Genomic DNA, 26,928 nt, shown 5'->3' on the forward strand with positions numbered 1-26,928 from the left:
TCCACAAACCAGAGCCAACCAAACCATCTGCTCCCCTGCTCCTGGCCTTAGGCTGGAATCACAGGATCTTCCAGGTTGGAAGAGACCTGGAAGATCATCCAGTCCAACCATCCACCTACCGCCCAGTACTGCCCACTGAGCCATGTCCCAAAGCATTCCACGTCCATGGCTCTGGAACTCCTCCAGGCATGCTGGCTACACCACTTCCCTGGGCAGCCTATCCCAATGCAGTATTACTCCTTTACCACTCTTTTAAGGAAGAAATTCTTCCTAATATCCAGCCTGACCCCCTGCCCCCAGCACAACTTGAGGCCCTTCCCTCTCATCTGAAGCCCACCCCTTCCCTTTTCTACCCACCTTCAATCTGTCAGGGCTCACATTCCTCTCCAGGTCCACACAGACTGTAAGACTGATATTTTTTGTGAGGCTTCTTCAGCAACTGCACCCCTCATTACTTTTCATTTAGAAATTACACTTGTCACTCCTCAGACAGAGCCTCAAGTCCGGCAGAAAGACAGACACCCACATGGCAGCCTCCCCCACCACGTTTTGCTGCTGCACTGCAGAACGGGGGAGTTGGCTTTTATGGTTAATTTTAAACCTTCAAAACAGACTGTGGCTGCTACTTTCAGATTTTAGTTACTTAATTTAGGTGAACGGGGGTGATGGGAGAAGGAGGGAATGGGCAGGAAGAGGTGATGGCAGGAAGCAAGAAGCTCTCTGAAGCTTCCCGATACAATGAGGTCTGCAGCCCTTGCTTCATGTGGTAAAACACGAAGGAAAAGGCCCACCTGCATCCCTACGGACTGAGAAGCACAAAGGTTTCATCAATGAAATTCCATGAGGAATCTCAAGAGAGAGCAGAACACCCTCCTATAGACCACAGGCCACATAAACAGACAGCAAAAACCCTGACATGCGTGAAAACAGAGAAAGGGAATGCTGAGTGCACACAAAGTGATAAATTCCAAGGAGCCAAGTACCCAACCCACCAGCTACTCAGTCTTCTCAACAGAGGCATCGAGGGAAATCAAAGCAAGGAGATGATACGTTACTTGATGAAAGGCATTTTTCAGGTTAATGGACAGACCACAAATAGCAATGAGAGCCTACAGTCATGCACCTAGCAAAAAGATGCATCACAGTTTGCTCCTGGTGGGAGAAAGACGCTCCCCAGAACATTAATTCAGCCAGATCTTGGGGGAACCTCAGGTGACATTTTTGGTTGCATCTCCGCTCCCTTCTGCTGCTCATCATCAATTTAACAAGTATTTTGTACAAACGAAAGTTTTCCTGCTCAATAAATTAATTATGGCAGAGTAAACAAAAACTTTTTAAAAAATGCATGTTTTGATGCGATTGCTTTTTTAATTGGCTGGTTTAACGTTTGAAATTTGATTTAATTTTCAACTTGATTATCCTCACCACGGGGTCAGGCTGCCGGAGACACAAACGAGCTCTGAAGCCTCGGGCGCTCCCCAGGCGGGCTCCCAGCAGAGCCTGCTCACTGCTGCGTGCTGCCAGCCCCCTCCTGCTGCCATTAGTACTGTTTAAGAAAGGAACATCAAATTCACACCAATGGAAGACATACTTTTCCCAGCTCTCCGTAAGTAATTCTGAAATGAGATGGTGCTCCGGAGCCTGGGGTATTAATCCCAGCTCTGACAGCTTCTTTCCTTAATTGCTTCAGTGCAATCTCCACACCGCCCCAACTGTCTTTGCCCATAAAATGAGCGACGGTAACAAGAAGGGATGGTGTTGAATGGATTAATTATGTTTGGGAATAGCTTGAAATAGGAATGCTACAAGCTGGGACCAAGGAAACCATTGCATTTTCAATCCTGTGGCAGTACAAGCATGGTGTGACCAGTCTGATGAGTCCATAGCAACTTCAGCTGCCTCTGACATAAGGTGCTTTTACAGCCCAACCACTACTGAAGCTCAGGAAAGCCATTTTCCTTTCAGCAGAATTATCCAGTTGCTGGTAAAAGCTGCCATACGTTTCTCTTTCCTACTTCAAAGGAGCCTTTTGCAGCCTTCCACTACTTGCTGTTACCAGTATTTGCACTATCAGGTGTTCTGTTCATCAGTACCTCTGATTTCTCATTGGTTCACAAATTGCAGAGCTCAAAAGAATTGTAAGAATCAGCCAATCTAAACTGATGAGAAGCACAAGCTAGTGAATTAAGCAGAGCAGATTCTGCATCAAGCTCATAATTGCAAGCTGACTTAGAACATTGCTTGTACAAGAATATCCCATCTTCATTTAGACACTTCAAAGTGATAGTGAATCCCCCACGTACTGAGATAAATAGTTCTGATGGTTAATTACCCCTGTTGTAACAAAAGCATTTCCTTATTTCTAATCTTTCCTGGTTTCTACTTCCAGTATTTGATCTTGTTATGCTTTTGTCCGATAGATTAAAGAGCTCTTCACTAGCCAGAATCATCATTCCATATAGGAACTTAAGTCTGTGATCAAGCTTCTTATTAAGCTACCTTTCATTAAGTTAATTATAAGGCAATTCTCCAGGCTCTGAGACGTTTAGATCTTGAGGTGAGGAAGGAGGAAGAGAGACTGTCCAGTGAGGAGTTCCAACTTCTCCACTGCCCAGTCAGAAAATCAGGTTGAAATAATGATGTGATGAAGAAGAGATGCCTTATGCTGTCCATTACATCTCTACCTCACCATTCCTTCCTCCTCTTCTCCTGATACAGGTAACAAAGGAGTTGATGTTGGAAGATGGTTTCAGACTTTGTACATCTTCTCAAACATCAGTGGCACTTCCTCAATGGAGGCAGAAAGGGATAAGGGAAAGACAGACATGCCAGGTGATGCTGCTGGAAGACCCCAAAAGAGGCATGCTACTTTTAGACTACTTGTTTTCTTCTCTATAGAAAGCTGTTCTCTCCTTGTAGCGCTGCTTTGCTCCTGTCTGCATGGCACATTACCTACAAGCATCTCTTCTCCTCAAGCTGATGGGAGCTCCTGGATCGCTTCCCTCCTCCCACTTCTCTCGCACATGTGCTTCTCTTTACTCTCCTTCTTGCCAAGATGCCTTGAGGAGTGCTTTCTCCTCTCCCTCTTTTAGCTGCATGTTCTCTGTGGGAGGACTTTCAGGGCTGCAACTCTCCTCCGCGCCCATGAGATCCCTCTGTTCCTCAAATCCTGCTCTGAACAAGAGCTGATTTTCTGCTCTGTCAGTGAAACTTCAGTTCTCAGCACTGCTTGGCTACATGAACACAGCTCCTACCTGAAAATCTCCAAACCCAGGCTTGGCACGTCGTCTTTTCCTTTGCAACACTCCTGCTCAACTGCTCAGCCCTGCCATACTTCTGCCTGTTCAGACGGGAACAGATCTGGCCCCCGAGCATTGCTGTAAGCACAAACATGCAGCAAGCAACATAACTCCAGGGCAAAGCTACTTTGCTACCTGTGGGATCTCCAAGCAGTATCATCTTTCAGTGAGTCAGTGCTGGGAAAAGTAGATGAGAACAGCTGTGCTGTTGCCTTGAGACCAATTCCTCCCAAGTCAGCACTGCTTCACAGTCACAGAAACGTTTCTTCTCGTGAAGTACCTCATTCTAACTTATGCTAACCACTAGTTGACTTCATTCATCATTAATCGCCTCCTCTCTGTGAACTGGAGTGTTGCTGCAGATGCATTTTAATTTGCTTTAAATTGAGTGATAACAGCAGTTTTCTTTATGCTCGTATTGGTGCTGAACAGTGGCACGGCAGTTGTGAGTATGATGCCACAGTAGGTATCTGGGGGGATCTGGGAGAAATCCACCAAGTAGCAAATGCTAAACTATAGCTACAAATCTAGAGGTGCTGGGTATTTTAATGGCGTCATGCACTGCTGCATGGCTTTTAGATAGACAGCAGAAAATAGTTGGGAGACAGCAATCATGCTGGGGGAGTTGGGAAGAGCTCAGACTGTCTCTCCTGATCCAATTTCTGGGAATGAGGCAAAGCTGGGACAAAAGGCTGGGATCACGTGGACTGCAAACACCAGACAATGAACGAAAACAAACCAAACCAACAAATTTCTACCATGTGTCTCTTTTTTCTCTACCATCTTTCGGTACATTTTTCCCCAGACTGATGCCGAGGCAGGAGGGCAGACAGGCTCAGCCTGTCCTGTGGATAGGGCAGGCTCAAGTCCTCTCCTTTTCAGACAGCAAAAATTAGCACGGTGGTCTCTAGATCACTGAGCAGGACACAGGGCCATGGTGGTTTCTGTTTCATTCATACACCCCTCTTAAACAGCAGCCAGATAGAGGTCAGAACCCCTTTCTGGAGAGAAAAAATATGGCCCAGTGTCAGTGATTTTCTGTCACTTCTGGCAGGGACCCAGACCTAGCCTGGGGACCTTTGGGTAAAAGGTTTGGTCTCTATTGACTTGTTTTCTGGCAGTTCTAACACTGGTGAAAGATCACTTTTCACATCAGTTTGGGTTACGATTTATTGGAACAGAGGTTGAAATTCAATAAAACAAGCATCTCCCTCATCACCTCTCAGCAACCATGCCTCGGTGCTCTGATACATCCACAAAGTCAAGAAAAACCCCAAAGCCCAAAGAGATTAAGGGCTGCCAGACGCCTATATCTGAGCGACTGCCTTCTGTAACCAGCTGTCACAGCCAAGGCCACACAGACACACAGTGTGGAGTCCACCCAGCGGCACTGCTGGGCTGAGGCTGGAGCCTGAGCAATGCAGGATGCTGCTGGGGGAACCCGTGTTTCCCACAGAGTCCTTCAGGCAACGGCAGCATGAGAAGAAGAAAGGAATCCGCTCCTGAGAGCTGGTGCACACCAGTTGTGCGAGTGCTCCGGACATAAATTTCCTTCTATTAATGAGTCACAGTGGTCACATAACCTGCCACTCCGTCTCTTCTTCCCTTCTAACAGCTCCTTTCGGAGATGTAATCTCAGTAAAATGCTGGAGGAGCCTCTCAAACGGCCGTGTTTTACTGTTGTCAGTCCATCGCTGCTTTTTTATCTCAAAGGGGGAATAATCTCTCCCTTTAGAGATCAAAGTTCTGTGTTCCTGGATGGGAGTTGCTGCTTGCCCTGAGCACAGACCGCCAGCAGCCCTGCTCGGGCAGAGCAGCAGCGTTAATCCAGCCAACAGCTTTCTGGTACAGCCCTTATTTCTTATTTGTTTAGTGCCAAACATACAGCAGGCATTTGTGGGAAAAGGACACAGAGTCCCTTCCTCAAAAAGCTTTTAGGATAGTAATAGGAAAGAAAAGGAATCCTCACGGTTGGGAAAGACCTCTAAGATCACCATCCCCACCACATCACCAAACCACATCCCTCAGTGCCACATCTCTGCAGTTCTGGAACACCTTCAGGGACAGCAACCCCACCATTATTCTGTACAGCTTTCTATGTGCATGTAATATAAGGAAAAAAATAGTTATTTGAGTATGAAATGGAACATAAAAGGGCAAAAATGTGAAGCAGCTGCACAGACTGGTAGAGAGCTCTCCCCTCCTCACCCTGAGGCATCTGGCTACACCAGCAACATTGCATTCCCTTGGACCCAAGGTTCTCCATACACAGCCAGAACACAGCTCCCTGCCTTCCCTCTGCCTCGGAGTGGCTGATACCAGTGCTCACACAGGTTACACTGTCACCAGGAAAATAAACATTTATGACAGTCTCATAGGTAACTCCATCATCTCTACCAGTCACCTGAATGCTTCGTCATTTATACAGATAGTTCAGGTAAATACAGTCTCTGTATGTACTAAAAAAGAAAAGTGTCTGAATTTAGAAAGCCAGATTGGGCTTCACCAGCAGCCAGAAGCACATAGCTGGAAGCTGCAAGATTAAATAACTCCAAAAATTGGCTTCTATGGAGGAGATAGACAATATTTCTATTTTGGGTTTATTGTCAGCATTACAGGCCGTATGCAATCTGCCTCATTCCTGCCTGTGGTCCAGGGCTGCCTGCTAAAAAATGTTACTGCAAATGCTCTGCACACTGAAGGCTTTGGCAGCAGCTGTCTGGGAGCAGGCTGAGCAGAAGGGGCTGGGACCAAAGGAATCATCATCAGGGTCTACATCAGTAGACTGACAAAGATGAACGAAAAGACAGAGAGAAACCTGAAGGTTTCTGATTTTTCTAATGATGATCAGAATTACATTTCTTTGTCAAGAAGATCTCTTTTGCTGTGCTAACGTGGTCTCTCCATCTACTGCTTCCCAGCAAAATTCCCTTGAGAGCTGCATCTTCCGTGCTTTAGGGAAAGGGGTTCGAGAAGGAGACCCAGTGAACACCAGAAGATCCTGCTCAGTGCAGGAGGAGGCTCTCCTCCAGATACATGCCAAGCAATGGCTCCCCACAGCGCACAAATCCACCGCAAAAAAATACTGCTGTATATGAACAGGAGCAGAAGCGCATCCAGAGAAGGCGTTATTTCTGCTGGGATTAGGCAACATGCACGGAAAGCCATCTGCTGGGAAGCAGCAACATCCTGGCCTCACCACGATGCTCCCTCCCATTTGCCACTGTTCTCATCTCAGTGCTGGCCTGCTTTCAGACAACTGCCTCCCGTTGGCCAGCGCTCCACTGCAGCAACAAAACCCCATTGTCTCTCATTCTCTCTAACACCCTTTATGTATTCCCCACTTGATGGCTCCCAAACACTTGTTCAGGTGGCACAGTGCCTACCAGTCAGGCCATTTTCTCCCAGCTCCAGGGACAAACACCTGTGACCATGCTTCCACTCCCACCTCTCTGCCTCACAGCTCGTGGATGGAAAGAAGGAGCAGAGCAAGAATAACGAAGCAGAAAAGAAAGGCATTACTTGCACAGATTGTATTGCTTCTGCTCCACACACTGACGACGACAGCCCACAGCAGTTCCCCAGGGGCTTATTCCAAATCCATACACACAGACCTGTACATTACCTGGATGAAAGCCTCCCTGCTTAGGTTCATTTCAACTCTAACAAGGCCGCTGCTTAAGAGAGAGACCGAGCTAACAGAAAGCAAGGTCGGAGGCTTAATGGGTTCAGGAAGAGAGCTGGGGGATTGCTGGTCCCCACTGATGTGTGCTGAGCTGCCCACCCCTCCCAGGACATCAGGTCCTCTCTGGCAGCTCCTCTCCAGTAGAGTGCAGGGAGACACAACTGTGTGTATACCTCAACCCTAGGAAGGCAGAGTGCACCCAGCACCTGTGGTAGCACTCAATGCTGGATACCAGAAGGCCAGAAAAAAAAACAGATGTTTTTTTCCCGGAGCTTCTTGCTCCAAGAGAGCAGCGCGACTTTTCCTGTGTGCCTGGAGATCTTCAGCACTACACAGTTTGGATAAAGAAGATTTGTACAAAGGCAAAAACAACAACAGAAAGAATCCCAGTGGCTACCCAGACAGAAGAACACACATAAGGCAGAGGAGCAGCAGATGAATTTCATGCCTTGATGCAAAGACTGAATCTAAATAACATGCAGCACCGCATTTCCCTGCTGCCTCCACGACACTGCACATAGAAAGAAATCCATATGGCCAACCTGGCAGCGAGAACACGCCTCTGTGATTTGCACTGAGCTAATGGGAGCCAATAACGTTACCTGTACCAGGGAGGACAGCCTTCCCACCCATCCCAATATTGGTCTAATAAAAGGTCAGCCTATTATACGGCATCTATTTGCAAAATGAAGAGCCTCTCCACGGCAGCTAAATGCTTGCTTTGGATTCGGAATTACTGTAATTAAAGTTACATTGTGCTCGGATTGGTGCCAATCACTGCGGAGCTCCAGGCACGACCTGCCGTTCCCAGCGCCATGTGCCTGGGCGTCCCACTCCATTAGCTCCAGGGAATTAGCTGTCATTAACCAAGAGATGCACACTCCTTCGTGTTGTCAAACCGCAATCAAGCAGGTCACAGGTGAAGAATAAATACTTTCAGAACAAGCCCAATTACACCATTTACATTTCATTACAGAACCTGTTTAATCCACTGATGGGCTCCCAAGTTCTTTTGCCTAATAAACAGCATTTCAGAGGAATTAATAGGCCCTGCAAAACATGCTAATTACACTCTTTTGCATCGCATTTGCAATATTGATTTTAAAGTTGCTCCTTCTCCCTCCACCTTCCTTTCCCAGCCCCAGAGCCTAAACTTTCAGCAAAGTACACTCAAACCAACCTAATTACTGGTGGCTTTAGAAACTAATGCATCTCTCTTGTCAAAGCTCAGCTCCGGCGAAGGTCAACATACAGGAAAGGATTTTCACGTCCATAACTTGTGCGAGTTCCTCCAGACGACCACTGGAAACAGCTGCTGAATAGCAATTGCAGGCAGAGAGCAGGCATCAGCAGAGATTTTGCCATAGCAACGAGCCTGGCTGGACCCGCTCCCCAAAGACGCCTCCTCCTCGCAAAGACCACAGCAGCGGAACGGGGACGATGACAACACAACCACTGCAATCTCACTTTGATTTGAAAGAGAAGCTATTTGATGCTCTCCTGAGCACTGAACTGTTTAAAAACAAAAGGAAAGTTTATTTTCAAATCGAGGGCCTCAGTTAAACCGTTCAGAAGAGAGGAACAAATCAGATATGCTCATAAACTGCACTGTCTGGCTGGTTACTCATCCTGGTTGTTTTGCCCAGCTCCTGCCACCACTGTTTTCTCTTTTCCTCCTCTACACACTCACTCTGCACTCCCCTCTGCTCTCTTAGACTTGTTTTCTCTAGTCAGTGAGTTGCTTTTCCAATCTCTGACTTGCCACATTTGCCTTGGTGGCTGTCCCTTACCATCAGGGTTGTTTTTAACACAGAGCTTACTGACAGCTAAAACCACTTGGAGGAGATGGAGAGAGGGACGGCGGTGTTCTTGCACAGCACCTGCCGAGAGTTTAAAGAGAGCCAGTAATAAAGGACAAAACCCTGCTGCTTTTAATTCCTTTGCTAACAACAAGGTAGGAAAGAAAAGCCAAAGGAGGTCACCTCTGAGCTGCCAGAGGATAGCATGCCACAGAGAGGCCGTGAGCTGGAGGAGAGGAGGGGCTGCACCCACAGCCATGGCTGGGGGACCCCTCAATGCTAAGGAGCTCACTGGAAGCAGAGCTTATCCCAGAGGGCTTTCCCGCAAAACTCAAGTGGCTTAAGATATGCTACCGAAAGGGCTGAAATCTGCTCCTTTGTCCGCTCCTGTCCCTGAGAAGTGCTCCTCAGTAGGTAATGCAGGACTCTGAGGGCATGGAAACAGACACCACAAAACACAGACATGTGGAGCAGTCAAAGCTTAGTGGAGATGACGCGTATTGCTCAAACATGTTGTCTCTTTAGGAATTTGGGCTGATAAAAGAATACATCCCCAGCTTCACCAAAGAACAGCACAAGTACAACTCACAGCTACGATCTCCTCCCCTGCGCCTGGTTTATGTGAATGCTCATCCAGGAGCATGTCACTGCACCAGTCAGAACCGTTTGTGTGAGCCCTATCACCCACACAACCCTCTTTCTGAAGTCACAACCAGGTGTTCCGTAGTGCCCCAGGTAAGGCAGTGCACTCAGCAGCTTCCCACCATCTGGGCACAGACTGTGCTGAAACAGCCGGCGAGCCGCCTTGCACGCCCTGCACATGGCATGGGGAGCATCCCACCTGCATGGCCACGCTCCTCTTGTCACCTGCAGGGAACACCTGGACGTGGGGACGCCAGGGAGCAGCACATCTGGTTGGCATCCAGGTTGTGCAGGAAGGCTGGCTGGCACCTGGTACCATTTTAGAACACAGCAGTCGAGTGCATGGGATTTGTTTTGCCTCTCAGAGATTCTTGAGGGATTCACTAAATTAAAATGCTACAAGTAATACAGAGGGATCTCTTTTCCCTATAAGAATCAAACTGGATTAGGTACTTATTACCTGGAAAACACTTTGAAGCATCACGCTATTAATCACACGGCCCCTGTTAACACCACTTACCGATTCCACGACGGGTTGGAAAGGAGATGCAAATACCAACTGCGTTTTGTCAAATCTGGGGGGAGAGACTTTCAATTGCTATTACGTAATTACATTAATATTTGTCAAGAATTACTCTCACTCTTACAAAAACACCACAAAACACGAAGAGCTGAAAGTAGTTCCATGCTTCCTCTGCAGGACAGGCCCTGAGGCAATGCAGCCCCTCCTGGCAGCGAGCTGTGCCCGTGGCTGTCTCCGACAGGGGTGCTTTCAAATGCAAAACCTTCTGACCGACTTTTACTTTAGTTTTCCACTAACCCAGCCTAACCCTGCACAGTTTGCAACCACAGAAAAGATCACAGCACAAGCCGAGTTTGTAACAGAATAGCTAAGGGTATCTCTAACTTAAAGAGATAGGAAAGCAAATTGAGAAAGAAGATACAGGCAGCTGTAGGAAGCTTAGCCCTTCTCCTTCTTAATCACCCATAGAAAGAACAGCTCGCTGCTGTCGGCTGCTCGCACAGGTACAAGTAAAGACAGCAGATTTTCACCCAGCAGTTACAATGATTAATGTTTCTAAACAGACGTACAGTTTGAAAGCACTGTGGCAGAAAAAAAGAAAAGTTGTTGCTTCATAGTCTCAACCCACTATTTTCCCTGGGCATTGAGCCAGCGACTGAAGAAAGAGGAAAGCTGCTATTTAAAGAGTCACCAAACCCTGAGATTCAGGATAACGAACACGGCTCCTTACAGTCCCCTTTGCTAAAAGCAGGGGCAAATGGAAGAGGCACAGCTGAGTGCTGTCCTCAGTCAAACTCAGAGGAGGAAGGTCGGTAAAATGCTGCTGGCGGCCGCCTCTCCATCCCGACTTCCTCAGTGGAATAAGAACAAACTTCACTCCTTCATTGCCAGCAAGTAATGGGGGCTGCTGGGCACGAGGTCCTGCCTGTTGCTGTCAGTCAAGATGCAAGAGATATCACCGCACCTTTCATATGTTACAGAAGTTACCCGATTGTACAAAGCCACCGGTCTCAGAGTTGTGAAAGAACACATTTTGCATTAGAACCACGCTGGGAAAAGGAAAGGTGCAAGCTTCTTCATTACTTGCAGCAATACACCTGAGAACAGCTCCTGCCGGAGCCGGGATGCTCCACGTGTGCTGGCTCCTGCTGAGGAGACATGGAAATATGCTGGAAGTTCCTGCAACACCACACTGCCATCGCCTGCTTGCTCTCAGATCCGACTGCCCCACGTCGTGCCCCTGTATAATTTAAGTGCTTCACTGAGGGAAATTAGGGGAGAATAAAAACAATGGGTTTTTGTTTCCAGCTTAGTCTCAGGAATGCTGATGCTGTGCGTTGCTGCTGTAAAACCTCTCAGAAACAATCCCAGCGTGACCTCCTGCATCCAGGGCTTCCTGCTATCATGAACTGCAAAACAGCATGCTGTGTCCTGCCCATAAGGCAGACAGACAACAGACTGGGGTCTAATTAGAAAAGACATGCTTCCCACATTCTCCATAAAGCCGCCTCAGCCTACAACTAAGGACAAATAAATAACTGTCAGGGCTAATAAGCCCCAGAATCACAGAGGAAGGAAAGAAACAAACTGGATCTATGTCGATCTCATCCAATTGATCAGGAAGAGCACGTGGCAACAACCATGCAGACACATCTGCAGCTGTTCCTCTTCAGCAGATCGCATGTGCTCTGCTTCGTTGGGCTGTGCCAGGCCCTCAGCACCCTTTTGCCAAACTAACCAGAGGCCCAAATGCCACAGGTGATTACTTAGAGCACTCGAGCAGCACAGAACAGCCTCCTCCACTGCGATGTGCCACAGCACCCTAAGACAACATGGGATCAGCCACATCTTACCAAAATCTCCCTGTAGGGTGGGATACAACAACCCCCAACACTTCAGCCCTCCCTGACAGCTGGTTGCGTACAACTGTACATGGTACAATTTTACCAAGCAAGATCCTCAGCCTGTTGCTGGGGTTAAGGAAAGTGGAAGAATTTACATCACATCCACAAGACTGATCCCACTGATCTTTTCCAGCAGAAGACATGACGACCAGGTTAGAGTCACCCAATCTGCTTCAGTTAAGTGCTCACATTCCTTCCTCAACTACCAAGTGACCATTCAGGCATCTGTTCTGAATTAATTTTCATTAATTTTTGCCTTTCTGCCCACAGACCTGAGGCACAGCCTGGCCCCTGGACAACTTCGTCCCCTTGGGATCCTGTCCCTGTCCTGTGACAGGGAGCAGCCATGGGGATGAAGCAATGCCAGCTTCCACATGCCACGGATGTCCGGTGTCACTCACAGGGTGCAACACACACCTGACAAGCACTAACATTTCCACCACTGGTTTTTACTCATTAAGAAGAACAAGGGCTGAACTCGTGACCAGGAGCCTGCACAAAGCTTTTCCTGCAAGAATGGCGACAGCAGGAGCCACCATATGGGATGAGACACGAAGCAACTTTGCCTTAGCCTAGCTGATTGAATAGTACTAATCAGGCTGAACTCAGTGCCCATCTGCTGATGGCTGTGTAACCAAGAAGCATTGCCCATGAGCTGGCAGGACCAGGGCAGGGATTGGCACCCACAGCTCACCTGCACCTCTCAGCTCTGTCCCAGAGCTCCTCCAGCAGGTGCCACAGCACAGAAGCAGGCAGCCCTGGGGAGGTGATGGGACATGACCCAAAGAGACACGAACCCTGTGAACGTGCACTTCAGTTTGCATCAGAAGCAGGCTCAGTGCTATGCCACAGACTCAACCCCACCCCCAGATTTTGTCCCCTTCAATTTGTGGCACCAGCTGGAAGCCTGGAAGTTGAGAAGGTGGAGATGCACCATGGAGAAGCTGCAAGATGGACCAAAGCAGTAGATTAGAGCCAAAAGCAAGGACCTGGGGAACTGCAGCCTGGTCTTGCTGACATCACTGCATCCTCACCCTGTGCTGAGCCAGCTGCTCAGGGTGTGTGCCCATGCCAGATAAACTGATTGCTTTCTGCAAACAGCTTATCCGCAGACAGCTGGACTAAACCCAACCTCATTTCACGTGAGTCACTGACCAGGAGGTCAGGAAGCAATGCCTTCTCAGCTCCATCTGCACGGGCTGGATCCAAACCACTGACTACAGCACCAGGGAAACTCCCCAGTTTCCCCCCTCATCTCCTCAGCTAAAGGACATCTCCTCCCCACCGACATCCCCAGCGACTGTGTCAGAACCAGCAGAGCTATTTCTCCCTGCAATGCCTACAGGAAAATTCCCTTTCAAAGGCTCAATTATACAGGAACATCTCAGCAACTGCCCGTGTGAGTCAGCTATTCCCCTGAATCCTAACAACCTTTTCTGCAGGAGCTGGTTGGGAAGGGAAAAAACAGAAAGACAAAAAGATCGTGTCCTAAATAAAAACATGTATAGCCAACCTGCCAAAAAAAAAAAAAAATTGGAAAAAACACATTTAGCTTTTTAAGGTGGTAACAAGCAGAACAATATTCAGCTTCAAGACTATGCAGGCAGGTCAGAAAATCCTCCAGAGAAGAAGAAGTAGGCCACAGAACTCCAATGCAGCTTCTAGAATCTGCCCCTGCTATCCAAAGTTGGTGGTGAGGTCACTCTGATGGCTGAGCTGGCTGCTCTCCTTTGTACAGGTATTTACATGGCCAAGGGAAGCCTGCGCTCCTGCTGGCATCTCTGGCTGGCTCTACAACACACAGCCAAGCCCCAGCATAGTGAGAGATGGAGCTGGCAGATAATTTCCTGGGGAAACCTCTTTGAGGTTCCTTGTCCCCATCTTCCCCAAGGGAAATCATTTAAACGTTAAGAGTAACAGCAATGCTGAAAAGAATGTGCAAAAACCTGGAAAACGCATCATTTTATCAACAGAAGCAAGGTCATCCAAACCCAGAGATGACTACATTCAATATTAATATCTCTCTTTCTCCAAAGCAGGGTTCGAACCTCTTGGTAAGCATCCATTCCCCAGAGCAACGTCTTCCAGTAACTTTGATGCGAACTAATTACGTTTGCACAGCTAATAAGTGCCATCTGCCTGAGACTCTGCAGCCTGGGAGAGGAAGGGCTGCTCAGCTCAGTGCTGGCTGTGCCAACACCCTCACTGCTTCCTCGTGCACAACGCAAACCCCAACCCCAGCAGGGATCTGACAACAGGAACACTGCACAGCCAGAATGACGGAGCCTCGGATGGATGCCTTCCTCCTCACATGTCTTATTTGACCCTTGGTTTATTCCCATTTCCAGGAACTCTGTTTCTTTCTGCTGGTCCAGCCCTGAGCTGTTTGCGTACAGTGCTTTAATGAGGTCCACTCCACTGATACACAGGGCACAACAACAGCACCGCTCAATTTATTTCTACGCGGAGCATTCAAGACCTAATTCTCAAAAAGGAGTTTGAAAAGATCTATTAAAGAGCGCATCCCCAGCTGGTAAACAACGTCCATTTCTGGATGGGCCTCAGCAATCCAATCAGCGAAGGCATTTAAGGACAGCACGTACAACATCGGAAAATGAAATTGCTTTGAAAAAAATTCCTCCTTGCTTATTTGCCAGATAATGAAAGAAGAGCTGATGCGAAGCACAGCCAATCTGTGCAAGGGTGTTCAAAGAGATGCTCCCTCTGCCAAAGGTCCATTCCTTCCCCTTCTTACCTCCTAGACACATCCCACCTGCCAGTCTCCACCCTCACTTGGGCAGAACACCTCCAGGCAATGCTTCTCCATCAATGCAGAGGCAACAGAATCCCAAAGCTGTGTGATGAGGTACACTGGTGCCTTGTTTTTCTTTCTCAATACAAAAACATCCTGAATTTTGCACTTCTCTTTCACCGGAGGCAAGGACACATTGTTGAGTTGTCTTCCCCTTGTAAATATTTGCTGCTGAAATCCATTTGTAGTATAAAACTTCTCTAAGGAAGAGAGAAGCCAACTCTCTGTAGTATTCAGTACTATTTCTTGTGTCATCCGCTGTGTTTCCCTACTATTTTTACAGATTTAAGAAACATCGGATGCTATTCTGCATGCAGAAATACAGAGATAAAAAAAAGAGAAGAAGAAAGGCAAAGCAGCTCCACAAATGGAGCTCAGAATTAAGCCTTATTTTGGGAGCCTCAGGCTCAGCTCCTTGCTGTGCCACATCTCCCACGTGGCCCTGCTGCTGCCCTGCCACCACAGTGACAGCCCCCCAACAAGGGTACAGCCCCACTTATGGACCCCCAGGGCCTTGCAGGAGCTCTTCCACTGCAAAGCCCAAAGCAAATGCAACCACGCTGGCCCTAGCCACACCTCCCCGAGTGCCATTCCACAGCACCCCGCTCTGCCCTGTCTCTTCCCCCCCGTTAACTTCCATATAATAAGTGAAAAATTTGACAAGCCCAACTTTAATCATGTTCTAACTGGGGTTGGTATCATCAATCTCGCAGCCACTGATGGGTAATTTAATTAGGGTGCATTTGTAATGAATTACAATCATCATTTAGCGCTATTGTTCCTAACACGAGCAGAGGGGAGGCAGAAGACCGGCATCGTTGATCTTTTTAATTACACTCACGCAATACAGAAGCCACCCCAGCCCTGGCTGCTCAGTGCTGGTGGCACAGGCACACACAGGCAGCCCAGATTGCTCCCCACCAGCTCCCAGAGTGGGGCCTTTGCAAGGGCAGAGAGAGGAATACTAAGCCAGGACAGAAACTGCACACCCCAGCTCTGCTTCCCACCAGCTATGAACGCTTGATACAGATGTTAAGGACTGACCTGACACTTCATGTGGCCAAGTGCTCCAGAAGTATTCCAACGCCCTGTGCAATTAAAGCATAACGTAGCAATAAGGCATGCTCATTTGGTGATGGCTGCATAGCCACACTCACATAATATGCTCGTGCAAGGCTGCAGACACTGACATCTAATGCAGGAGAATAACCTGCCATAAAGCTTTAAATCCATCTCTAGAGCCCATTACCAGAAATTTCCAGCCCCAAATGTTTGTCTGGACAGTTCCTTCGCTGCTCTCTGCAGGATGCATGGCAGTGATGCTTGCTGCTATTTCAGACCTGGCTCCAGTCTGCAAAACAGGAGCAATCTGTCGGCGGGGCTGAGTGCCAGCTGACCTCCTCAGTACCTCAGTGCAGAACACCAGGAGTTTGGGTACCTCCATATAGAACACCAGGACTTTTCACCACAGACGTGTAATCTGGCATCCCGGTGCTTGTGGCAGCCCAACCTGCTTTCAGACTAAAGTGCTCTGAAGGGCTGCCCAAGTTCCCTGGGTCTCAATACAAAGTACAACAGCTCAGATGTGTAGGACTGAAAGAAAGCAAGCCCTGCTTCTCTCCTCCAGTAGGGTGGCCAGGTTTCCCCTCTGCTGCTTTGGACATGGGTCCATGCAGAACACCTGGGTTCCAGAGCCCTAAGGAGGGCTGTCCTAGGGGGACATGGACCAGCTGCTCCTGCTGCACATCCCGTGCCAGCAAAACAAGCAAAGAAAATTACCAAATACAAACAAAAATCTTCTGTAGCACTTTAACATGGGAAGGAAAAGGATCACCGTTGCTCAGAGCAAAGGATAACTGCACCTCTGTGATTTGTTAGCGCTTTCCAAGAGTTATCAAAACAGCAGGGTAAAGAAATCCATCGGAAGCTTTTTTGTAGACCTTCCAAACATTTTTGACAGAAATCCACACGAAAAAAATCACAAAAAAAGCTGGAAAATAAATCACTCCGAAAGGAGTTGGAAATGGCAGTGGATGCCTGTGGGGAAGGCAGTGTGATGGGTGAGGTGAGTGGGAAAGCAGGGAGCACCGGACAGCACTGAGCACCAAACAGGGAGCAGACAGAAGAATACAATAAGGCAACTTCTTTAATTAGCGGCTTTTATCTATCTGAAGTACTGTATGCATTATTTAAGGTAGGCCCAGAAGAGTACTGAAAAGCACTAGGGAGGAAAGAAAGGAGGTTCCATTAAAAGCCTAGAGATTCTGAGAAAGCTGTAGAAGGAGACAAGAACAAGAGGCTCATAAAAGATGCTGCTCTAAAAGATACAAAGAGTATAGTGAAGAAAGGGCACTGCTATTTGCTCAGGAGGAGAAGAGCAGAGAGACTCAGCTGAAAAAAATAGTCCTTTAATTTTAACACAACATTTGTGTTAATTAACCTGCGCAACTACTGCTGTAGGGGAGCAGAAGCACAGAACTTAATGCAAATTAGAACAGACAACAACATCCCATTTGTAAATGGCACTTTTGTCACTTCCATTTTGCTTTCGAGAAAAGGGGTACGGTCAAAACAAACCTCCTTTTAATCACATCATTAACAACAGCAGAAACTGATCAACGTTTCAGAAGGCGTTCCCAAGCCAACAACTGCTCTGTGCCACACTCACAGCTCGGCTGCTCCTCCCAGGCAAAGCCCTGCTGGCTGTGCTGCTGCTCAGAGCTCCAGGCAGCTGTGCTGTCCTGCCACGCAGAGCGAGCTGCTGCACACAGGGATGGAGTGCAGTGGGGAAATGCAGCAATGCATTCCATGATAACTTCATAAAGCCAAGCCACTGCATGCTGCAACTTAACACAAACTTTCAGGCAGACTGTTGTTACCTGCTCCTGCCCCCTACCATTGTACCAGCTGAAAAACACAGGGGAAAAAATTTCTATTCATCGTTGGGACGCTCACCAAGTGCGCAGTCAGCATTTTAGATCACTATCATCAGCACTTCTTTGCCCATCACTCTTCTCTACCCACTTTCAGGCAGTGAGTGAAAAGGATAAATTGCTTTTTTTTTTTTTTTTCCTCCCCTGTGAGCAGCTTGTAACCCCACTTACAATTAGAGGTACGCAGGTGCAGCCCCCAGCCGCAGCACTGGGAAGTGAAGGCATTACAAGCTGTGCTGGCCCCCCGTGCTGCAGAACCATGGCTGCAGCTCCCAGCCCTGCCCCGGCCATCCAACCTGATCTCTGAAACCCTTTCTGTGCAAAGCTGGTATCACTCAGCCCTTCCCTCTGCGCCGGTAAAAGCAGAGAATGCTGCTGAGATCTGCTATCCCTAATGCTAGGCATGCAATTACGGATGGATGTGGCAAACGTGTGTGAGTGGCTCCCAGTGCTGCTGCAACCCACAGCCCAGTAACTCCGAAGCAAGGGTAAGCTGATTAGCTCTGGGGAAGGATGATGGCAGAACTCCTCAGCTAAGCTTGTTAGCTGCCACACGAAGTTGGCGTACCTTGGAAGCTTTGCAAAGTGATTAGCTTGGGGTGGGAGCAGGCAGCAGAGCTGCTGCAGCACTCAGTAACCTGGAGCAGCTGATGTGTGCAGAGCAGTGCCCAGTGTGGGGATGGGCTCCGCCTCTGCTGGGGTACGGTGAAGGGACACCCCTGTTCTGTGGCACAGCCCATCTGCAGCCTGCAGAGCCCAGGCTGTGGGTGCAGCCAGGCCTGCAGCTTTCATGCACAATAGGATCAAACCTCCATGGTCTGCAAGTTCCTCCTAAATCCCCAAGCGAGCTGGGAGCTGCTGCAGGAAGGCCCAGGCAGTTCTGCGCCTTTATCAGATCAGGACAAGTGCCACCAGCTCTCCCAGCAACTCCCCTCAACTGGTTTAATTCCAAGTGCACATCAGAAGAGGATAATTCAGCACAACGTAAAACAACCTTTGCACTGATTTCCCTGTTCCCAGCTGCAAAAGTTCATTGTGACTGCACGGAGATGCTTTACGCATTCATTGTGCCTGTTTGGCTAATCTGCTTTTACACACTGCTAAAACAGATGCAGAAACTTCTCCAGCATTGAGAGCACCTCTCCCCTTCTGACAAGATTTACAAGACTCGGATTTGATGAGAAACTTCTCTTCAGTTTCCACATCCTGGAGTAAAGGTATGAGATGGGAACCTTCGTTTTCATTTCAAAGCAAAGAAACTTCACAGCCACGGAAAACGTGATGCGAGTATAACCGACAGCTCACAACCAGATGGCAAATAAAATTATCTCAAAGCATATTGTTATTTTTACATTGCATCTGCAATTTTCAACACTCGAATTTGGCAATAACGCCATCCCTCGTCTTATGTAGGTTAAAAGTGAGATGCAGCTGTTTGCTCCCTCCAAAGTCAAGTATTTACCCCCCAGGTAGGATCTATTTATGGGGATTTATTATTTATAGTCATTTGGAAACAGAAGGTTTATATGAAAAGAGCTGGCACAGCCTCCACTACAACAGCATTGATAACACCGGCTCTCTGCTCCCACCAGACCTCCTAATTTGATAACTCTTTGGTAAAGATGACCTGGAACGTTGGGACCTGTGATATTAAAATTTCTTCGAGCAAGCCCTCTGCTTCCCCAGCTGCTTTTTTGCTGCTTGTAGCAATAAATCTTCCAGTCATGCAGCCAGGTACCAGGACGCTTATTACTTTTATTATACAGGCTACTACAGCTTTGGGAAGTGTTAATAATCCATCAGAAGCAGTGCTGACATCAGTCTCTAGATCGGCACAGGATCTCCGTGTGACACGGATGGGGATGAGCACAGCCAGATGGGAGAGACTGTCACCCTCAGATGTCATCTCCCTTCATCCCAAGAATTTACTTCCCCTACCTCCCATTCTTTAAGAGACACAACAGGCAAACGGTCAGACTTCTGAAGCTGAATAGCTAAGCAGCAGCAGGAGCAAGGAAAACAGTTTGTTTCTACAACCCAATACTCATCAGCCAATCCCCCCTCTGTGCCCCTTTGGTGCTGTTCCCACCAAAGCAAGCAGGGCTGTTCTCATTCCCCAGCTTGGCTGCACAAAGATCCCTCAGATAAACATATATATGTATACACACATATATCTAAATCAGAAATACAGCACACACAGAAGAGTTTAGAGAGCTCCTCCTCCCTGGTTCTGGATTGATAGCAAAATCTATCTCAGTGAATTCATGGCTGCACATCCTACCTGAAAGAGCCTTTTGGGAGTGGCCCATGCAAACCCTTATACCTTTCCAGCTTTCCCAGATGCCCTCGTGCAGAGGAAGCCACACAACTCTGGAAGTGATGGCCGGGCTGCCCCTGGTCCTCGCTGCCAGGTTACCACTGTGCCCCTCAGTTACAAACCAAAGCAAACCAACAGCCACACATGGAAACTCAGGATGCTGTGCCAACCAGCAACGTCTGCTCTTACGCTGTCCCTCCAGGGGTGGCTTTCAGACCATGAGCTCTCCAGGCACAGCATCCACCTCCACTCATTTCTCACACAAGGGCCAGCAGTCGTGTTATTAATAACAGCAGCTAACCTTCGACCGCTAAAGAATTAGCAATCCCACCCATGAAGCCACGTCATATTTAGTGAGTTGTCAGAGCAGCAGCATCATTAAAGAGCACAAGCACATAACTAATGTTCATAAAACACTGCAAGAGATACGATCGATAGTTGGTTGGTGATTTATTCCCAAATGGACGGAAGCAAAAGGGCTCAGCAGTGAGGACTGCAGTGCTCTCACACCACCATGGTTCTACCAAATGCTTTGCGTTTTCTGAAACCCAAAGGACCCCAAACAGCTGTGAGTTTGACTGGGATATCACTGACCACATTCTTACCTTACCCGTGGCTCACGCCAGGGCTTCTCCTCTCTCATCCCTAATTCTTCCTTTAGATTTTCACAGAAACCAGTGCCTTTACAAGCACTCTTGCTCGCTGTCCTAATGATTTCTGCCTGGATTTGCAAGCTCTTTCATTCCTTCTCTTCTTGTTTCAGATCAGAGAAACGTCAAGACTTTCGTTGCCCGGTGTTAGCTTTGTGTCTGTACTCGATGTTCTCGCTGCGCTCACCGGGACACGCAGGCTTTATAATTAGGGACAGGATTCATGCAGCACCAAGCACACTCACAAGGATTTTCTTCAAAACCAAAAGGAATCTTTCCCACTCCATCCCAGCACCACGCTCCCTCCTGCTGCAGCTCAGCGGGCTAAAGACAACGGCTGAAGAAGAAAGCAATCTCTTTCCTCTCCCCGACCCAGCACATCCAGCTCGCTGCTCTCCATGGACACAAACCTATCAGCGAGGGCTGCAAGCTTCAGAGCTTTGTCCTGGTGTTGCATTAACCAATCTCTTTGTAGCCAAGCAGGGAATGCAGCAGCCGCTCTCCTGCAGAGCTCAGAGCCCTGCGAGGCTCCTGCAGAAGACCCGGTTGGACCCTGCTGCACAGTGGGACTGAGCCAAGGGGCACAGCTCATGCCTTGGGAAGGCAGAACCTGTTGATTTCTGCAGTTTCAGATAAGTGTGAATTGATGAGCTACTTTAGGAAGCTAATATTAATGCCTAGAATAACGTGTCAGGGCTGCCTGGCTGATTACCCCTCGTTCCTGTCTGCTTACAAACAATGATTACAGTCTAATCTCAGCACTCTTGGAGGAGCTGCGGAGAGTACCCTTCATCTACTGTAATTACGTTCCAGCTCCCTCAGAGCTCAGGCTCTTATTCGCTCCCAGCATTATCTGCAGACTAATCTAGCCAGCAGGAATGGAGGTAAAAATTACTTCAAAGAGCTGTATTAAGCTCTTGCTCTGGCTCAAAAGCCAAGTTAAAGAAACCAAATTGCTTTGTGATGGTCAGACAATGGTGTGGGACGAAGGAGCGGAGTGACAGATCCAAGGTGCAGCAAAAGCAAATGCTTGCCAGCAATGCTGACAGCCAGGAGTTGCATCCGTGCAACTCAATGAGCCCTGATTTGCTATGAGGAGGGAGGTGCTTAGACCACTGCAGCCTCCAGTGTGCTCCCAGCTGCCCGATGTTCAGCAGACAGCTCTGGCAGCTCTTTGAGAAGGAAGCATTTCCCAGCAGGGCTCAGTCAACTCCCCAGGTTGCTCATCCACACATCAGTGAGACCTCCCGAAGTGTCACAACATCGCCCAGCCTTCCCACTGTTGTTTAGTTGCTTCCAGATCTTTTTTTTTTTTCCTAAATATCAAAAGCCAAATATAGCATACTCCTGGTCTAATTCTGACAAGACTTCCAGGCAACTTCATTTTGCCTAAAAACCACTTCTGGGTAATCATGTACATCAACACCCTCTAAATCCATTTTCTGATTACGTTATTTTCTCCAAGACTTACAAATTACAGTTTTGCTGTAACTCTGTTTCCCTTCAGCATAACTACATTCCAGAAGGACATTAACCTTTCCCATCTCTCCTACTAAACGCACACAGCTTTATCCCTCCTCTTCGCACAGACATGGCTGTGATGCTCTACTCAGCCTGAGGGGAAGAAGTTCTCACCCCACAGGGCTGAGAGCATTCATGAGTATGTGCTGCCTTCCTCCCTGGTGACACTGCTGGTGCCAATAGGACAGGACAACAGCGATGCACCCCAGTGAGCAGGGTGTGCACTGTGACTGTCTGCACAGCCACTCCAACCACTGCTCCCTTATTCAGCAGTGCAACAGGTACGTGCTAGACGAAGCATGCAAAAACCTGCTCACACATCTTGCATTCCCACCTTGCTGTTGCTGGGGAGGCCCATCTGCAAGAAGCAGCCCCTTGTGAATGAAGCAAGGGCACGCATTGCAACGGCGTATGGAGCACACACAGCTTTACTGCCGTAATCTGGGAAGTGAGACATCACTCCCCAAAGCTCCAGCTCCCAGAAGGCAACGTGATACCTGAGCTGCCACAGGTTCCATGTTCTAATTAAGTGTTAAATCCAGTTATTCTTTTTAAAATCTAGTTAGATGTTTCTTCCCACAGTGCCGTCGCTCTTTGCTGTGCTAGAATTCAGTAAGGAGGACAGTTAATTAAGATTGAACAACAGTGCCTAATGACTTCTACTTAAAGCTGTTCATAAAAAAGTACTACACAGTGTTAGAAATCACCTAACTTTGGAAGCTAACATGGCACCTGAACAAAACACACCAGTGTGCTCCTGCACATCACCACCTCACAAGTGCATCTCCTACCCCAAGCTGAACACTGCAGCAAAGCACCCAGTCCTACCCTGCAAACGTTGATTTTAAATTTAAGTCATGATTAATTAAGTTAAGTCATGAATCATGATGAGAATACTATACAAACAACTAGATGTCCCTGGACGCAGGGATCAAAACGTGTCCTGGCAGCACAACTGTTAAGCACCATTTCATTTAAAATGCTTAAAATTACAGCTGCTTCTAACCTCTAACCTTTGGATTTTGCATTGAGGGACGTGGTTTAGTGAGAACTGTTGGTGATAGGTGGATGGTTGGACCGGATGGTCTTGTAGGTCTTTTTCGACCTTGGTGTTTCTGTGATTCTATGAGGAGGTGTGACCTCAAGGAAGCAAAAAAATGGGCCTGAACAGATGGGAAACTCAGAAGAGACAACAAAACAAGACAGTCTAGAAAACAAAACACAGTATAACCAAAGCAGCATCAATCCAGCTCTCAGCAGAAGGAAATTCTGGTGCAAGATGCTTGAAAAAGGAACTGAGAATAAAAGAAAGGGGAATTCGACAGGGTGAGAGAGAAGGACCTCAAGTTGCACCAGGGAAGGTTCATCCTAGAGGCCTTCAGGAGCTGTAGCAATGTGGCACTGAGGGACATGGTTCAGTGGACAACACTGGGGGTAAGTTGGTTGGCTTGATGATCTTAGAGGTCTTTTCCATTAGCTGTTTGCCCTACCCACTGCAGCTTCATCTGCATGTCTTAATTCTTACATTCACCTGTAGTGTTCAACAACACACACACAGGTTGCACAGACGTGAGACAGAACAGGCCATTCCACATCCTGCACTATGGATACAGTCAGTAAAACACGTAGATATTCAATACAGCACTGGTAGATGACAAACACTGGAATTAACAAAGAAATTAGCAAGAAGGCTGCTCAAATATTATCCTAACTTAACACAAAAGAGGAGATCTAGTGCAGCATTAACCTCAGACAGACCTTTAAAAAACACATCCTGGAAGATGCGTGCTCACTACACCCACTCACCAAGGCATCTCTAATGAGTCTCTGCCTACCTATGTCTGGATCTGGAGGGAACCCCTCGAGGAACGTGGCTCATCGTCTCTCTTGCTGCTAAATGAATGGAGTTGTTAGAATTGCAAAAGGGAAAGGAAGAATTTCTTTTCTTACTCTTGCTCACAGACAGAAAGTGACAAAGCAAACTATCCATCTCTGGATCTTGCACAATGCAGGGATCACACCTGATTTATTTTCAATGCAACCCTAATCAAAACACATGTGCTCTGTCTCTACTCAGGCTAAATCCTGCCCATAAAATAATTAGATGCATGAAAAATGACGCGTGAAAACGATGCCTGGCTTCACCTTCCCTATGGAAGCTGGCAGAGGGATGTGCTGGAAGGAGTTCAGCCTCCCCCCTGGGGGACGTGATGGATTCTGGGCCCCCACTGTGGGAACACACATTTACCTCCCTGCTGTCAGAGCCATCCTAGGTGTCATTTCGCCATACGGCTCTCCCTGTAACTTGGCAATTTTACCCACTTCGTAAAATCATCTGAAAGCTCCCATATCACATCTCTTATCCTCAGAGGATCATGAATCACCAAGGTAGGATATTATTTGAGGACCTGAAGGTACTGAAGTTGTTAAAAAATAAATCAACCTTAAAATTGGATGTGTATACCAGTAGGTGAGGAAGGAAAAATATTGTAGGCTGTGACTCCAGAATGTTTTCAGGAGTGATCCTGAAAATATGAGGCCTGTAAAACTTACTTCTGTATCAAATAAAACCAAACAAGAAATGATAACTCCTCAGGTGAAAAAGATACTGATAAATAAAGAAAATCACTCCTCTCCTATATAGCAGAATTCCCTAAAATTCTTAAGGGAAAAAAGAATCCCCAGGGATTAGGTTTGATTATCTGGGTTTTCAAAGCCTCTGTGACAAAGTACTGTCAATAAGGCTACCAGAAAACTGCCTGAGTAATGGAGCAAGGGGGGGAGATGCTGTAACAAACACAGGAATTAGCTGAATAAAATTTGAAAAGGATGTGAAACATGTGATCAGTATTCAAAACCACAGAAGGTTACACCGGCATTCCTCGAGGACCAGTTTTGTCTAATATGTTCTTCAGCTCTTCGCACGGGAGAGCAAACTGTGATGTGGTGAGACTGCATATAACATCATTGGTTTGGGGAGCGTGGAGCTGACCTTGGCTGCTTTGCCTCCAAGGAGCACTAAAATGCCTCATCTTCACTGTGTGCCATCTTGGGAGAGGTTCATTTGCTTTAGTTACAGAAAATATAAAAACACAGCTGTTTAGCAGTTAGGGAGAAACCCAGGAAAAAGCACAGAATAATAAAGATATTTACTCTTTTCTTGCAAGATGGGAAGGAAACGGTACCCAGAGGAACTGGATGGCAATTTTAAGTAGATATAAAAAACTCGTTTCTCAGAGCCTGAATTGACCTCTGGAACTCACTGTCACAGACTCTCTCCCCAGATCAATAGTTCAGAAAGCCCAAAACTGGATTAGATGCATTCAGAGCCTGCTAGCGATGAAACTCATTTACCAAAGCTTATGAAAAACATCTTTTATAAAGATGCCACGGGAGTTTCTTAGGTGAGGTTGCACCACAATGTGCTTTGAAAATTGATACTAAAACATCTTATTATATTTGTACAAGCATCACTCTACACAGCAAGCAACAAAAATTAACACTTTAATAGCAGCTTGCACACCAAAATTGAAACACCTGGGCACACAGCACAGTAACTACTGCTCCCTTTTCACAGGTGGGGAACAAGACAGAGTGAAACAATCAACAGCAGGGCTGGATGACAGCCTGGGAGGCCCCAGATTTCTAGCAGTGTATGCCAACAGGCTGCTGTAGCTGCTGAGCAGCAGGACCAGCTTCAACAGCACTTGTTGGAAGCGGATACAACCCTGACCCTGCATGGGATAATTACATGTACTACATACAGGATGACTTTCCCCAACCAATTCAGTTCACTTGATTCCCTACAGACTGTGATCCACACACAGATGCTGACACCCAGCAGAGGACTGGGTAGGTCCTGGAAGAGCACAAGAGCCAAGATGCACTTATTCCATCAGGTTGAGCCTGTCCACTGTCAGGAAACTGTTCATGCAGACAGCTGAGGAAAGCCTGACCCCCATGGGTGCCCCTCCGGGGTCAATCTGGGCCTGTGGCCTATGGCTCTGCCTGCCATCCAACCCCATGTTTCCCATTGAATGAGCACATTTGCTTTCCAAATGTTGTCAGACACATCCTCCTGCTGAACTGCACAATCCAGTGTGCACACATTAGCTTTTATGATTTAAAAAAAAAAAAAAAAAAAAAAAGTCAGAAACAAATTTAACATTAAAACCTGTAATGGCTTAAGGAGTCTCTAGAGTGAAATAGGGGGAGGGAATGGGGGATCTCAGGTTAATAAAAGCTGTTAATTAGAGTCAAATTTGCTGCTTAATGTGTCAAGAACTAGTGAGTTACGAGTTAATCAAATGCTCCGAGTTCCTTGGGAGAGCAATAAACCTGAAGCCTGAAATTGGAAACAGAAGGACAAGGTCAGGGCCTTCAGATAAGGTGCATTTAAAACTGTTTAACCCTAAAAGCCCAAACAGGGAGCATCCTAAAAGAGGCTGGGACTCCCGCTCTTGAGAACATCCTGTCGTATCTCTAATCATCAGCACCCCAGGACTTCCATAATACAGTCAGGTTCGGACATCGTTCCTTTTTTCTCTTTTTATCTGCACCTGTTGGGACTTCTATAACGTGACAAAACGCTCAGAAAAGATGGGTACCTCTTGGGACTGTTGACTTTTTGTTTCCACTGCTCTCTTTCAAAGGCTAAAGCAAAAGGCAGAGAAAATGCATGGAAGAGTAGGAAAGTATCTACCAAGCCTGTCTATCAGGATTCTGTATTCCTTGCCTAAGAGCTGTGAACAACATTTCTGCATCACACAGCAAAGGGAGCTGGCATAGCAGGAGCCACCTTGAAGGATAAATTAATAAAAACAGCAGAGAAAAAAGAGTGAAT

At 47.3% G+C, this 26,928-nt stretch overlaps 1 protein-coding gene across 5 annotated transcripts in view; it reads right to left on the reverse strand.

Moving 5' to 3' along the window:
- MAD1L1 (mitotic arrest deficient 1 like 1) overlaps positions 1-26,928 on the reverse strand; it is a 320,530-nt gene that overhangs the window by 39,013 nt on the left and 254,589 nt on the right. The gene's annotated exons all lie outside the window — the stretch shown is intronic.

This window comes from Lagopus leucura, unplaced genomic scaffold (assembly GCF_019238085.1).
Source record: "Lagopus leucura isolate 7727_CA_CO unplaced genomic scaffold, USGS_WTPT01 Super-Scaffold_760, whole genome shotgun sequence".
NCBI lineage: Eukaryota > Metazoa > Chordata > Aves > Galliformes > Phasianidae > Lagopus > Lagopus leucura.